Genomic DNA, 14,377 nt, shown 5'->3' on the forward strand with positions numbered 1-14,377 from the left:
ACAGAGAGAGATCACAGGTAGGTAGAGAGGCTGGCAGAGAGAGAGGGGGAGGGGAGCAGGCTCCCTGCTGAGCAGAGAGCCCGATGTGGGACTCGATCCCAGGACCCTGAGATCATGACCTGAAAGCAGTTTTAATCTCCAACTATAAATATTTCAAATGATAGGGAAACGGAAAGCATTTTTACTGAGTTGTATTTACTCTTTAGCAGATAGTGCTTGTGTGGTAAGCAGAATAATGGCAACACTCAAGTCCATTCATTTCTTATCCCTGGAAACTGAATAAATTATCTTGGCAGGCAAAACAGACTTTGTAAATAACTAAATTTAGAATCCTGAGATAGAGGGGCGCCTGGGTGGCTCAGTGGATTTTTTGCCTTTGGCCCAGGTCATGATCTCAGGGTCCTGGGATGGAGACCTGCATCCAGCTCCCTGCTTGGTGGGAAGCCTGCTTCCCCCTCTCTCTTTGCCTGCTTCTCTGCCTACTTGTGATCTGTCTGTCAAATAAATAAATAAAATCTTTTAAAAAAAAAAGAAAAGAAAAGAATCCTGAGATAGAAAGATTACCCTGGATGGTCTACATAGTTCTTGGCCCAAGATAGTCCAAAAATTCATAGCCAGAGTGAAACTGTGCCTTCTAGATACAACAAGACTACCCAACTAAACAGAATGCCTGTAGCAATTCACTTTGTTCTTTGAACCTAATAGTCAGAACCCAGAAAGTATACTGACCAACTAAATCATTATGTATGAACTTAATCACATCTGAAATTTGAAGGCACTTAATTGTTTCTCAGCTGTTATGGAAAAGACCCTTTTTAAAGTATGGTTTCATTCCTAGATTCACTTAGCTCTGGAGTAAGATATTTGAGAGTCATATGCTTTGCAAGATACTTCAGCTAAAGTGTAGATATTTCTTTTCAAGGAGATGTTCAACAAAAAAAAAAAAAGCTTAATACAATTTTACTAAGTGTCTTGGAGACTTCTCCTAATAAGATGTCAATATATGGCGGACCCTAAAACTCTCCTATAATGCTAACAGGAATGTTGCCACCATACTCTCTGTTCATTTCTTGGTGGTTATGTGGTCACCACAATTGCCCATTATTATCCACTTTGGGGTGGACAAATGAACCAGGCTTTGTTGAGTCTTTTGTGTGAAAAAACAGAAACAAAAACTTACAGACAATGAAAGCCAATAAGCTATTGAAAAATGATTTAATACCAGAGAAGGATACACTAGGAGCTAGAAGAAGGATGTTGCGTACTTGGAGAAAACATGTACCACTATCAAAATAATGTGGAGGTCCTCAAAAAATTAAAAATGTAACTACCATTTGATTCAACAATTTGACTTCTAGGAATACATCCAAAGGAAACAAAAACATTAATTCAAAAGATATTTGCACCCCCATGTTCATATCAAAATTATTTATAATATTCAAGGCAATATTAGGAAATGACCTAACTATGCACTGATGGATAGATGGATAGAGAAGTTGTGAATATAGATATACATACATAATGGAATATTATTCTGTCATAAAAAAAGAAATCCTACCATTTGTGACAACATGGATGGCCCCTAAAGACATTACGCTAGGTGAAATTAGACAACGAAGGACAAAGACGGCAGGATCTCATTTATATGTGTAACCTAAAAATAAACCAAACTCAGAAAAAGATACTTGTGGTTACCAGAAATAGAAGATGGGGGAAGGAAAAAAGTGGTCAAAAGGTACAAACTTCCAGCTTGCCTGGCTGGCTCTGTCAGTAGAGCACACAACTCTTGACCTTAGGCTTGTGAGTTTGAGCCCCACATTGAGTGGAGAGATTACTTTAAAAAAATAAAATCTTGGAGCACCTGGGTGGTTCAGTCAATTAAGCGTTTGCTTTGGCTTAGGTCATGATCTCAGGGTCCTGGGATAGAGCCCTGCGTCAGGCTCCCTGCTCAGCAGGGAGTATGCTTCCGGCTCTCCCTCCGCCTCCTCCCAGCTTCTCAGGCTCTATCTCTGTCTCTGTCTCTCTCGAATAAAATCTTCTAAAAAGAGGTACAAACTTAAGTTATAAGGTACGTGGATACTAGGGATCTAATGTCCAACATGATGATTACAGCTAACACTGTTATATAGAAGAAAGTAAATCCTAAGAGATGTCATCACAAGGAAATTTTTTTCCTCTTTTTTCTTCTTTTTATTCTATCTGTATGAGAAGCTGGATGTTAGCTGAACCTATTGTAGTACTCACTTCATTTCAAAATATATGTAAATCAAACCATCATATTATACTCCTTGGACACATACAGTGATGTATGTCAATTATTTCTCAATAAAACTGGAAAAATATAATTAAATTAATCTTGTGCATTGTTGGTGGGAATGTAAACTGGCACGGCCATGGAAAACTGTAGGAAGTTTCCTTACAAATTTCAAAAAAGAACTATCATACAATCCAGTGATCCGCTTCTGTGTATATATCCAAAGGAAATGAAAATAGGACCCTGAAGAGATATCTGCACTGCTTGTTCATTTCAGCATCATTCCCATTAACAAAGATATTGAAACAATCTAAATGTTCATCAGTGGATAAATGGACAAAGAATTCATGAACATACCACATCTACATAGCATGTACATACATACATACAATGGGATCTCACTGAGCTATGAAAAAGAGGGAAATCCTGCTGTTTGCAACATGATGGATGGATCATGAGGGCATTATGCTAAGTGAAACAAGTTAAAGAGACATCAATGTTGTATATCGCTTACATGTGGAATCTAAAAACAATCCAAACTTATAGAGACAGACTAGAAAGATGGTTACCAGGGTCTTGTGGATGAGGAAAATGGGGGAGAAACTGGTCAAAATACAAAATTTCAGTTATGTAAGAGGAATAAATTCTGGAGATTTAATGTACAGCATAGTGACTGTAGTTAATACTATGTTGTATACTTGAAATTTGCAGAGAGTAGATCTTAAGTGTTCTCACTACACACACAAAAGATAGCTATGTAAAATGATGGATACGTAATTAGTTTCATTGTGATCATCGTTTCACAACATAGATGCATATTAAAGTATCACATTGTATACTTTATAAAATTTTATTTGCCAATTATATCTCCATGAAGCTAGGGAGGAAAAAAGAAAAAGTGACGTAAAGACATCTTCAACTATTACTGCTGAATTTCTATTTCTCTAAGTTTATTTATTTTCACAATTTTGTTAATTTTTTCTTAATGTATTTTGTGGCTTTAATTTTAGGTAAATATATGGTTATGAGTGTTATATTTTCCTAAGGATGACACTATTACCATTCTTAAAATTCTCTATCTATCTCTTGTAAGATTTTTTAAAAGACCAATTTGTCTTATGTTGGTATAGGCATTTCAGCTTTCTAATTATTGTTTACGTGATATATCTTTTCCATCATTTTACCTTCAACCTATTTGTGTCTATAAATCCAAATGTGTCTACCCTAGGCAGCATACACTTTGTTCTTGTTTTTTTCATCCAGTGTGACAATCTGCCTTTTTATCAGATTGTTTAATTCACTTACATCTCATGTTATGGATATAGTTGAGTGTTGTTTATTGTAAAATAACAATCTGCCATTTTACTTTCTGTTTTCTCTCACATAATTTTTATTCCTTTATTTTTTCTTCTTAGCTTTCCGTTAATGAATATTTTCTAGTGTTACATTTTTTTTCCTTTTTTCATCGTTGTGGTTATTTTCTTAGTGGCTGCTGTAGGTCTTGCCATATACATTTTAACATATCAAGGTCTACTTCAGATTTATACTAACTTAATTCCAGTAACATACAGAAATGTTACTTTTTTAGAGTTATTTTTTCTGCCTTTTGGTGCCATTATTGTTATACATATTATATCTGTAAATGTTACAAACACAATAGTACATTGTTATAAGTGTTGATATATATAATTGTATGACTTTGAAAGAAGCTGAGAGAAGAAAAGAGAGCAAGTACATATTTATAGTGCTTATTATATTAACCTTCTTATTTATCACTCATGGTTCCCTTCATTTATCCCATACATTGATGTTATGGGATCCATGTGGGGTCATATCATTACTTCAATAAACTTTGTTCCCACCAATCTCCTCTTTGCTGTTATTAGCAAATACATTACATTTCTCTATGTTATAAACCTAACAATACACTTGTATGTACGTAGTTTTATGTAGATGCTTTTAAAATCAAAAAAAGAAAAGGGAAGAAAGAAAGAAAGAAAGAAAGAAAGAAAGAAAGAATATACATTTATAGAATGTCTTACAATTACATAATTGTTTTACCAGTGCTCTTTTTCTTTGCTATTTGTCATATGATTTCCAGTTACTGTCTGAAGTCACTTCTTTCAGCCTGAAGTTTTTTTGTTTTTGTTTTTGTTTTTTGTTTTGTTTTTTTACAAACAGTGAAATCTTTTAATTTTTGTTTATTTGACATTGTCTTTATATTTCAGCTTCATTGTGCTACTTCCAGATTTCCTCTTTAGATAAAGATGTCTTTAGATAAAAATGTCCTTCAACATTTGATGATGGTGTTTCTCTGTATAACCCTTTGTGTTTTTCCTACTTGGAGTTTGCTGAGCCTCTTGGATGTGCTGACTAATTTTTTTATCAGAGATGGGAAATTTGGGTATTACTTCTTTGAATAAGTTTTTTATGGTTTTATTTATTTGTTTACTTTTTTCTTCCTCTCCCCTCTATCCTGGTTATTCCATTGTAGGTATGTTGGTGGGATTAATGTGTCATACATATTCTGAGGCTCTATTTTTCCTTCATTCTTTTTGTTCTTGCAGGTTTTTAAAAAAATTTTTATTTATATTCTAGTTAGTTAACATACAGAACAATATTGGTTTTAGGACTAGAATTTAGTGATACATCACTTATATACAACACCCAGTGCTTGTCACAACAAGTGCCTGCCTTGGTATCCATCACACATCAGCCCACTTCCCTCCATCACCCCTCAGTTCTCTATTTTTAAGAGTCTCTTATGGTTTGTTTCCTTCTTTCTCTCTTTTTCTCCCCCCTCAATATGGTTATCTGTTTTGTTTCTTAAATTCCACATATGAGTGAAATCATGGTATTTGTCTTCTCTGACTGACTTATTTTGCTTAGCATAATACACTAGCTCCAACCACATGATTGCAAATGGTTAAGACTCCATTCTTTTTTCTTTTTAAGCTTTTATTTATTTATTTGACAGACAGAGATCACAAGTAGGCAGAGAGAAAGGCAGAGAGAGGGGGGTAGGGGGAAGCAGGCTCCCTACTGAGCAGAGAGCCCGATGCGGGGCTCGATCCCAGGATCCTGAGATCATGACCTGAGTCGAAGGCAGAGGCTTTAACCCACTGAGCCACCCAGGCACCCCAAGACTCCATTATTTTTGATGGCTGAGTAATTGTGTGTGTGTGTGTGTGTGTGTGTGTGTACCACATGTATGTATGTATACCACATCTTCTTTACCAATTCATCAGTGATGGACATTTGGACTCTTCTCATAGTTTAGCTATTGTTGATAATGTTGCTATAAACATTGGGGTGCATGTACCGCTTCAAATCTATGTTTTTGTATCCTTTGGGTAAATACCTAGTAATTCAATTGTTGGATTTTTAACTTTTTTGAGGAACCACATACTGTTTTCCAAAGTTGCTGCACCAATTTGCATTCCCATCAGCAGTATAAGAGAGTTCTCCTTTCCTCACATCCTCACCATTTTTTTGGTTACACACTTATATTGTTTTCAAGAGCACCTTTAGATTTGAGCTTTCTCGTGCTATCTTTTAAATAAAGTTACTTCCTGGGCGCCTGGGTGGCTCAGTGGGTTAAAGCCTCTGCCTTCAGCTCAGGTCATGATCCCAGGGTCCTCGGATCAAGCCCCACATCGGGTTCTCTGCTCCATGGAGAGCCTGCTTCCTCCTCTCTCTGCCTGCCTCCCTGCCTACTTGTGATCTCTCTCTCTGTCAAATGGATAAATAAAATCTTTAAAAAAAAAATCTATAAATAAAGTTACTTCCTTTGGCAGACCTACAGAATTCTCTATTCAAAGATCTACCTTTTTCTTCTAAGAAAAAAAAATCTCTGAGCTGTGAAACTGGGGTAGAGACTTTTCTATGTATGGTACCCTTCCTTTAGGAAGAGGTACTGAGTATAGGCAGTCATTTCTGGCCCTCTTGTCTTCCTCTCCCTTGATGGAACTTTCACCCTATAGAAGAGCTGGTGTAAAGGAAATCAGGGTCTCAGTCTAACATACACACTTATGTTAGAGCCTCTATCCTATGAATAGGGGCTAGGTCAGACAGGAGACTCTTACTTCTCATGAAGTCACCTGGAATCTAAAGGATGGGAACAGACTGTGATTCAAATGCTCCAGATTCTCATTATTCTTACTGAGTTTTAGATTTTCTTGAGTAAATGTATATTTATTTATTGTAGGCCCTTATGCCAATTTCTATATACATTAAATGGTTGTGGCTTTTTAGGGCACCTGGGTGCCTCAGTGGGTTAAGCCTCTGCCTTCAGCTCAGGTCATCTCAGGGTCCTAGGGTGGAGCCCCTCATTGGGCTCCCTGCTTAGTGAGGAGCCTTCTTCTGCCTGTGCCCTGATTTCTGTTCTTTCTCTCTCTCTCTCCTCCTCTCAAATAAATGGATAAAATCTTTAAATATAGATAAATAAATAGTTGTGGCTTTCTGGAATAATTATTACCAACTATGCTTATTCGGCTGTAGAATGATTCCATAAAACTCCTAGTGCTGCCATTCCAGAAATGGGACTCTTAAAATTGGTTACTTTAATTAAATTGGGAAGAGAGAACTAAAATGATCAAAAACTCAAATGGTAGTGGTGAAGTGAAGGCAAAGGCTATAAACTACTCTTTTAGAAGTTTTGATGCAAGGTAGGGTAGCTCTAAAATTATAGAAAAGAACTACAGGGGTGGAGAGGTTTTTTTGTTTTTTTGGTTTTTGTTTTTTGTTTTTTAAGCTTTCCCTTGAGTAAACATGGAAGGAAAGATTAATTGGAAAAGCCATTGTATATCTTTTGATTAAAAGAAAAGGTATAATAGCATGTCTTGAGATGAAAGACAGGAAACGTAAAGAAGTTATGAAATCTGGCTTTGATCTTGCTAAAGCATTGATTCTCATGTATGTGCAAGGGAATTGCATGATAGAATTTTCCAGTGCCTTTTTTTTGCCTCCCTCAGAAGCAGACCGTAATCTAAGGGCTCAATGCAAGCAGATTATTGAAAGTTACAGGTACACAGATGAGATGAAGTGAAGAGGGACGAGAAGGAGGCGTCATTAATGATGCTACCACAGTGGGAAAGTAGAGCCTAATCCCTGGGAAGCTCTGGAAAATAATGCAAAAGTCATGTACAAGAATTCTCCCTTCCAAGGAAGGAGGAGAGCTATATATCCTCACACCAATGAGTCACTGGTAAGTGTCTCTGCGGGTATCAATTTCTGACCATTTTGGCCTAATGTCAGCTTCAGCAAAGTGGATTCTGGTAGCCTAAAGGTAGCTCTTTGACAAAGATGCAAAAACGAAATGTGGCAAATTATGCTGGTATGCATGGAAATTAGGGACAATGCATCAACAGTGCCTACTACACAAGGGAGTTTTTCAAACCCACTTGCCTGTACTCTTCTCTTTCCTCAGCTACTACCCTGAATTCTGATTACCCTTGAATTCTGCTTACCACTATTGAGAAAAGGTGTATATAAACATGTCATCAAGATGCTGCAGGATTTAATAGCCTCAGCATATTAGTTAAAGGCCACAGAAGTCAAATGAGACAAAGTTTCCACTGGGACTGAATAAGACCATTGTGAGACTGGGAGACTGCGGGGGAGGGGGGGAAGAGAAAAACACTTTTTGAGATTTCTTCAGTGAATATGATTGAGTCCACAAAAAGGACCTAAGTTTCCTGAAATTGAGATGAAAATTGCAAGAATTTTAAAAGATCCAGTCAGCACTATCTTGACATGTGGTACCATTAGACATTAAAAGGAACAGAAGCGAAGAGTGTGAGTGGAACAATAATCACGATGTATGGGTTGTTGTGAGTTAGTGTGAGGCTAAAGAGACCGGGGGCTCAAAGATGCTAGAAAGAAGAGCAGAACTGAAATGAGCATGGGATTAGGCTAAATAGAGAGGTAAGGGAAGACAAAAGACACCCTAATGTACTGAGACTCCAGAAGGGGACGGGAAATCAGAGGTTATCTGATGGCAAAGCTTAAGTGCAAGAAATATGGGAGGAAACAGATCTGGCACAAAGAATCTAGATAGAGGTAGAGCCTTGAGATTTAATCTTCAAAGTGGAAAATTCAGAGCAGTCAGGCTGAAGTGGAGACAAAATTTTTTGGAAATATGGAGCTTGAGAAATTATAAGGCAAAGAAAGCTCTCTCATGAGTCATTTATGTGTGTAATGGCAAGGGTTCAAAGGAGGAAGAAAATCCTTGACCTAGTATTAAAGTTATAAAAAGCGGGGCACCTGGGTAACAGGCCGGCTTCTCCCTCTCCCTCTGCATGCTACTCCCCTTGCTTGTTCTCTCTCTTTGTCAAATAAATAAAAATGAATAAAATATTTAAAAACAAGCAAATAGGGGCACCTGGGTGGTTCAGTGGGTTAAGCCTCTGCCTTCAGCTCATGTCATGATCTCAGGTTCCTGGGATCGAGCCCCATGTCTTTGGGTTCTCTGTTCAGTGGGGAGCCTGCTTCCCCCTCCCTCTGCCTGCCTCTCTGCCTACTTGTGATTTCTCTCTCTGTCAAATAAATAAATAAAATCTTAAAAAATAAATAAATAAAAATAAATAAATAGAATGAAGTTATAAAAAGAGATGATATGAGATGTTTTGTAACCTGAAGATACTACAGTAAAGATCTGGAAAGGATGGCATAATTTTTCAAAGTCGCCCATCAAAATTATTTTGGTATTTAACACAGATGTAATATTTTATTTAGTATTACAACTTTGGTCTTTCTGACTCACACAGAAGAAATTCAACCAAAAAGAAATTATTCTTCAGTCTCAACCATTATTTTAAGATTTCCTACTGGAATGATAACCTTTTAAATTGTATAGTAAGCTCCCATTGAGTAGAATTAGACTCTCACCTGAGAAATTTAGTTGAGAGTTGACAATTCACGCAGTGAACATTCTGTTTCCATAAAGCATTTGCTCCAATACGGAAGCAGTAGGTTCAATCTTTCCTATACAAATGTATGTTGGGAATGATTTTTAAATTTTAAACTGTAGCTGTCCACAAGTTAATTACTTCAAAATTACCCATTGAACAACCAATTACTAAAGTGAAGCCTGTATTTCAAGATGATTTTAGGGTCTTTTATGTCCTAAGAATCCCTGTCCTGGGCACTGAGAATCCCATGGCGAACAAAGACATGATTGCAGTTGTCTAAGAGGACAGCATGACAAACTGGAGCAGATAGTCAAAATGTTATTACTGTGGAGAAAAAAGAAATAAAGAGGGATTTTTCCCCCTACTTAAATTTTTAGTTTAATTGTCAGTAAATAGACGAACATGAAGATTAGAATGAGAAAGCAAATGATTTTCCTTTCAACATCTACCTGAACTCCCAGTGAACAAACTACACACAAAGTTTTACTTAATGATTTACAAACATACAAAAAGTAATTTTGGGGATGCCTGGGTGATCAGTGGGTTAAAACCTCTGCCTTTGGCTTAGGTCATGATCCCAAGGTCCTGCGATCAAGCCCCACATCGGGCTCTCTGCTCAGCAGGGATCCTGCTTCCTCCTCTGTCTCTGCCTGCCATCTCTCTGTCAAATAAATTAATTAATTAAATCTTTAAAAAAAAAAGAAAGAAAGAAAAGTAACTGTTTACTGAGCACCTACTATATACCCAAGTCGTTAATATACATGAACTCTAACTGGTGATTGCACCAACGTAGGAAATTGCTATTTTTCACAGAAACTTGAGTTTAAGCCTTCACTCCCCCACCCCAGTCAGTTTGCCACCTCTAAGTCTCCACTGTATGGAAATCCTCACAACAAATCTTAAGAGAGGTGTCACTGATTTCATTTTATCGATACGGAAACTGAGATTAGGTGGTTAAATAAATTGCCAAAGGCCTCACAGCTTCTAAATGCAAAAGTTATAACTCGAACCTAAATTTTGTGGGTTGTTTTCTTTATGGTGCTTCAATAATTGTTATGTTTCTCTTTTATATCTATACTGCATATTGAATATACTGAATATTTTTTTAAAAAATCTCTTCTTCTTTGGTTTCTTACACATTTTTAGAGCTTCTTTTACCTCATTTTTTTCTTTACTCAGATTTATGTCCGAGGAAAAAGAAGAAAGGTTATTTTAAAAAAAGACGGCCCGCAAACATTTCTGGCTGGGTGATTACACAGCCAGGCTGACATAGAGGTAGGGAGTGAGTAGAGCATTCAAAACTGATATTCCCAGCATTAGGTTCAATATTCTTAATTCCTGTTTTATATTCCCTGTGCAGGTCCTGAGCCAACTGGTCCTCAAATTCCTTTCTTGGTCTGGGTCTATTTTGCAAAAGAATGAACTTCACTGCCAGTTGGCGTATTGCCAGTGTGGGACAGCAGAGAGAAACTGAAGGGTGAGAGACGCCAGAAGACGTGCTCTGGCTCCGTCTCCTTGATAGCAGCGCCTTGACTGGCAGCAGTTGCATTTCTTAATGGAGTTCCAGCTCCAGAAGGGTGACCTGGCCCCTGTGCTAGGATAGTGCTGCCTCTGTGTTTTGTCCCTTGGGCTGAGATGGGGCAATGGTGTTTTGCCATCATTGCTAGCCTCTGGATGGCCTGGCTGTCCTCTTGGGCTTCTCAGTTTTTCATCTCCTGTGTAACCATTCCCTTGCAATAAAGCCATGCTATTTTATTTGTATTTATTTATGTATTTTTTAAGATTTTATTTATTTATTTATTTGAGAGAGAGAGCACGAGAAGGGAGAGGGTCAGAGGGAGAAGCAGACTCCCTGTGGAGCTGGAAGCCTGATATGGGTCTCCATCCTGGGACTCCAGGATCATGACATAGGCTGAAGGCAGTTGCATAATCAACTGAGCCACCCAGGCACCCAGTCCTGCTGTTTTTTAAAAACCCAGTCCTGCTAAAAAAACAAGCAAATGAATAAACAAAGAAAACGCAGAAACAGACTCATAAATCTAGAGAACCAGCTGATGGTGGGCAAAGGGGAAGAGGAGAGGGAGATACAGTCTTCCAGTTATGGGATGAGTAAGGCAAGGGGCTAAAATGCACAGCATAGTCCACAGTATTATAATATAGTCCATGGTATTATAATATAGTTCTATAATATAATCCATGGTGTTATAATAGTATTATCGTATGGTAACTGATGGTAGCTACTACACTTGGGGTGAGCATAGCGTAACAGAGAGAGTTGTTGAATCACTCTATTATACACCCGAACCTGATGAAACATTGTGTGTCGACTCTATTTCAATTAAAAAAAAAAAAAAAAGAAAGAATTCAGGTAGTTTTTGTTTTCCTGATTGGATCTTGACACTTACCCCAAATACTTTATACTACCTTATAAAGACCCATGAACTTTTGATGGTATATTTAATAAGTATACATTTAATATATATACTCTGTGCACTTGTGAGTGTATAGTTAATAAATATCTTCTTAGCCAACCTCTGTGTTTCATGAGGGCAGAGACCAGGCCTGTCTCCTTCACCCCTGTAATGTAGTAATTGCCAAGTGAGAGGTGTTTAATACTTACTAGTTGGACAAATAAATGAATAAATAAGATGCAGCATACAGTTTTTTCTCTCTTCAAAGTATCTGTCATCTCCTCACTTATTCTCGCCCTGAAATAACAAGGTAAAATCACAACAAAAGTGGCTGTTCTTCTGCACATTCTGACTCATCCTCACATCACTCAGGAAAAGTCAACTCACACACAAAAATTAAGTAACATCTGCCTAAATGATTAACAGAAAAGTGCAACACTTGTTAGTACCAAAGAATAAAAGAAAAACTTCGTGAAACCAACTTGAGAAGCCAAAAGTGGGACATTAAACCTGATTTGGCTTTATAAAACCAGAGAAAACCGAGTGAGTGCTGAACCAGTTTCCTTTTAAATGGAAACTTGTTCTTTTCTGTCATCTTTTTCTGCCAAATGATTTGAATTTGAATGAATCATACCAATGACTCAAATGTTTTGGAAGGCATTACTATTTATCAAAGTCAGTAGGAGAGAAGGGAGAATTTATTTTGAGAGTTGAGAAATCTTAGTATGTATTATTCTGTAAGAGTACAAAGACGTGTGCACTCTTTACAAGTCACAATTTGGGCAGGTCCTATAGATTTTTCAGATATTTTTTCATGGAAGCAGAGCTGGCTGTGTATCTTCTTGGCTTTTATGGACCACTGTCTAGCCTTCTTTCTTTTCCTTCTTTATGAGGACAGTGGGAGGGCAGCACAGCGGGGGTGGGAGGAGGAGAGAGTTAGGAGTTCAGTCTTTTGCTTGCCGTGGTTTTGAGAAAATAACTGAGTTTCTGCAAAAAGAAAGTGGAAGAACGTGAAGCAATGCTTGAAGGAAGCAAAAATCATTTAGTCAGCACCAAAAAGCAATGAGCTGAAAATGATCTCTTTGTGCAAAAAAATTGCACAATAGTAAATATTTCTCTGGAAACCAAATTCATTTTTTTTAAAGATTTTATTTGTTTATTTGACAGACAGAGATCACAAGTAGGCAGAGAGAGAGAAGGGGAAACAGGCTCCCCACTGAGCAGAGAGCCCGACACGGGGCTCAATCCCAGGACCCCGGGATCATGACCTGAGCGGAAGGCAGAGGCTTTAACACACTGAGCCACCCAGGCACCCCTGGAATCCAAATTCTTTTATGTAATGCGTCTTAAAAGCTACCCTGGAGTGTTCTTATGATAGACTTAAGGGATAGAGAAACTTCCAGCTCTTTTGATGTAAACACAAAATTAAAATAGGTACATTACAGATAGCCCAGAGAATAGCATACCCACAGCACAGCATAACAAACAGCCTTGGTATATAGCCACAGAGGATCCATTTAAAACAGGAGGCATGAGGCAATTGAAGAACAGAAAAATAAACAAACAAATAAATAAATAAATATAAAAATAAAATTTAATATTTTGTTTTTTGTTACTATTTTCAAAGGATTTCCACATATGCTATCATAAAACTCAACCAGACAAACATGGCCCTGCTTTACCTTCTAAAGTAGTCAAACAACTTTCAAGTATCTAGAGCATAGTAGGCAATGGCAATTCAACTTTTTTGGCTGGTATATATATGTGTATTTGTCTATACATATATATATGTGTATATGTAAAGACATATACACATATATATACCACACATAGAGTTTTAAAAAATATGTATCTTTCAGATAAAGGCATGTTACTATGTTTACAGGAAAAATTCTCACCAGTAGGTTCATTAAGCGACATGATAGCAACGATAGAATGTGTTGGAATCTTTGATCCTTTTCAACTTGAAGATTTCATCACAGAGTGGTTATAAAGATTAGATGGAATAAGGTGTGTCAAAATTGCCTTGTGACCTAAAAGTGTCTTTCCAGGTGTCATAAAGGATTAACTTGGGCCCTGAGATTTGAGGGAAAAACAGGCCACACTGTTCTCCTGAAAGGAATGACTTGGAGTCATTTTAACTGTTTGACTTTTGTATATCTGAACCCCTCTGACTGCAGCATGTGTCTCAGTCCTGCAGCTCTGGAGAGGGACGAGGGGATTTGTGCAATATGTGTGGGTGAGAGGCAGCAGCAGAGCTGAGTGGAAAAGAGGGAGGAGAACCAAGATTTTATTTTTAAGTGGTGGCTTATATTTATCCTTTGACCCACTAAGCAGTGAGATGTACCCTCCTCTGAGTTTGTGCAGTTTTGTCCATCCCTCTTCTCAAGTGTGTGTAATATCCTTCTTCAAAAAAGTATTTTATTTTTAAGTAATCCCTCCACCCAGCATGGAGCTCAAATTAACAACCCTGAGATCAAAAGTCACCTGTTCTACCTACCGAGCCTGCCAAGTGCCCCAAGAGCATGTACTATCATGATGGCTATCTCTCCCAACAGAGCTGGGCATCTTGACTGAATAAATATTTGTCACATGAATAAAAGAGCTGTATCAAAATTCACTTTTTTCCAGACTAACCAACTTTTTTTTTTAAGATTTTATTTATTTATTTGACAGAGATCACAAGTAGGCAGAGAGGGAGACAGAGAGAGAGGAGGAAGCAGGCTCCCTGCTGAGCAGAAAGCCTGATGTTCCTGGGATCATGACCTGAGTTGAAGGCAGAGGCTTTAACCCACTGAGCC

General features: G+C 37.6%; 1 long non-coding RNA gene across 2 annotated transcripts in view; it reads left to right on the forward strand.

Moving 5' to 3' along the window:
- Positions 1–10,926, forward strand: part of LOC132018148 (uncharacterized) — a 14,611-nt gene extending 3,685 nt beyond the window's left edge. Inside the window, exons 2-4 of one of the 2 annotated variants that reach the window (XR_009404459.1) lie at positions 7,228–7,460; positions 10,345–10,440; positions 10,526–10,926. This is a non-coding gene — a long non-coding RNA (uncharacterized LOC132018148). The remainder of the gene's footprint in view (positions 1–7,227; positions 7,461–10,344; positions 10,441–10,525) is intronic. The other variant, XR_009404460.1, reaches the window with a different exon arrangement.
- Positions 10,927–14,377: the final 3,451 nt, after the last annotated feature.

Source organism: Mustela nigripes, chromosome 5 (genome assembly GCF_022355385.1).
Source record: "Mustela nigripes isolate SB6536 chromosome 5, MUSNIG.SB6536, whole genome shotgun sequence".
NCBI lineage: Eukaryota > Metazoa > Chordata > Mammalia > Carnivora > Mustelidae > Mustela > Mustela nigripes.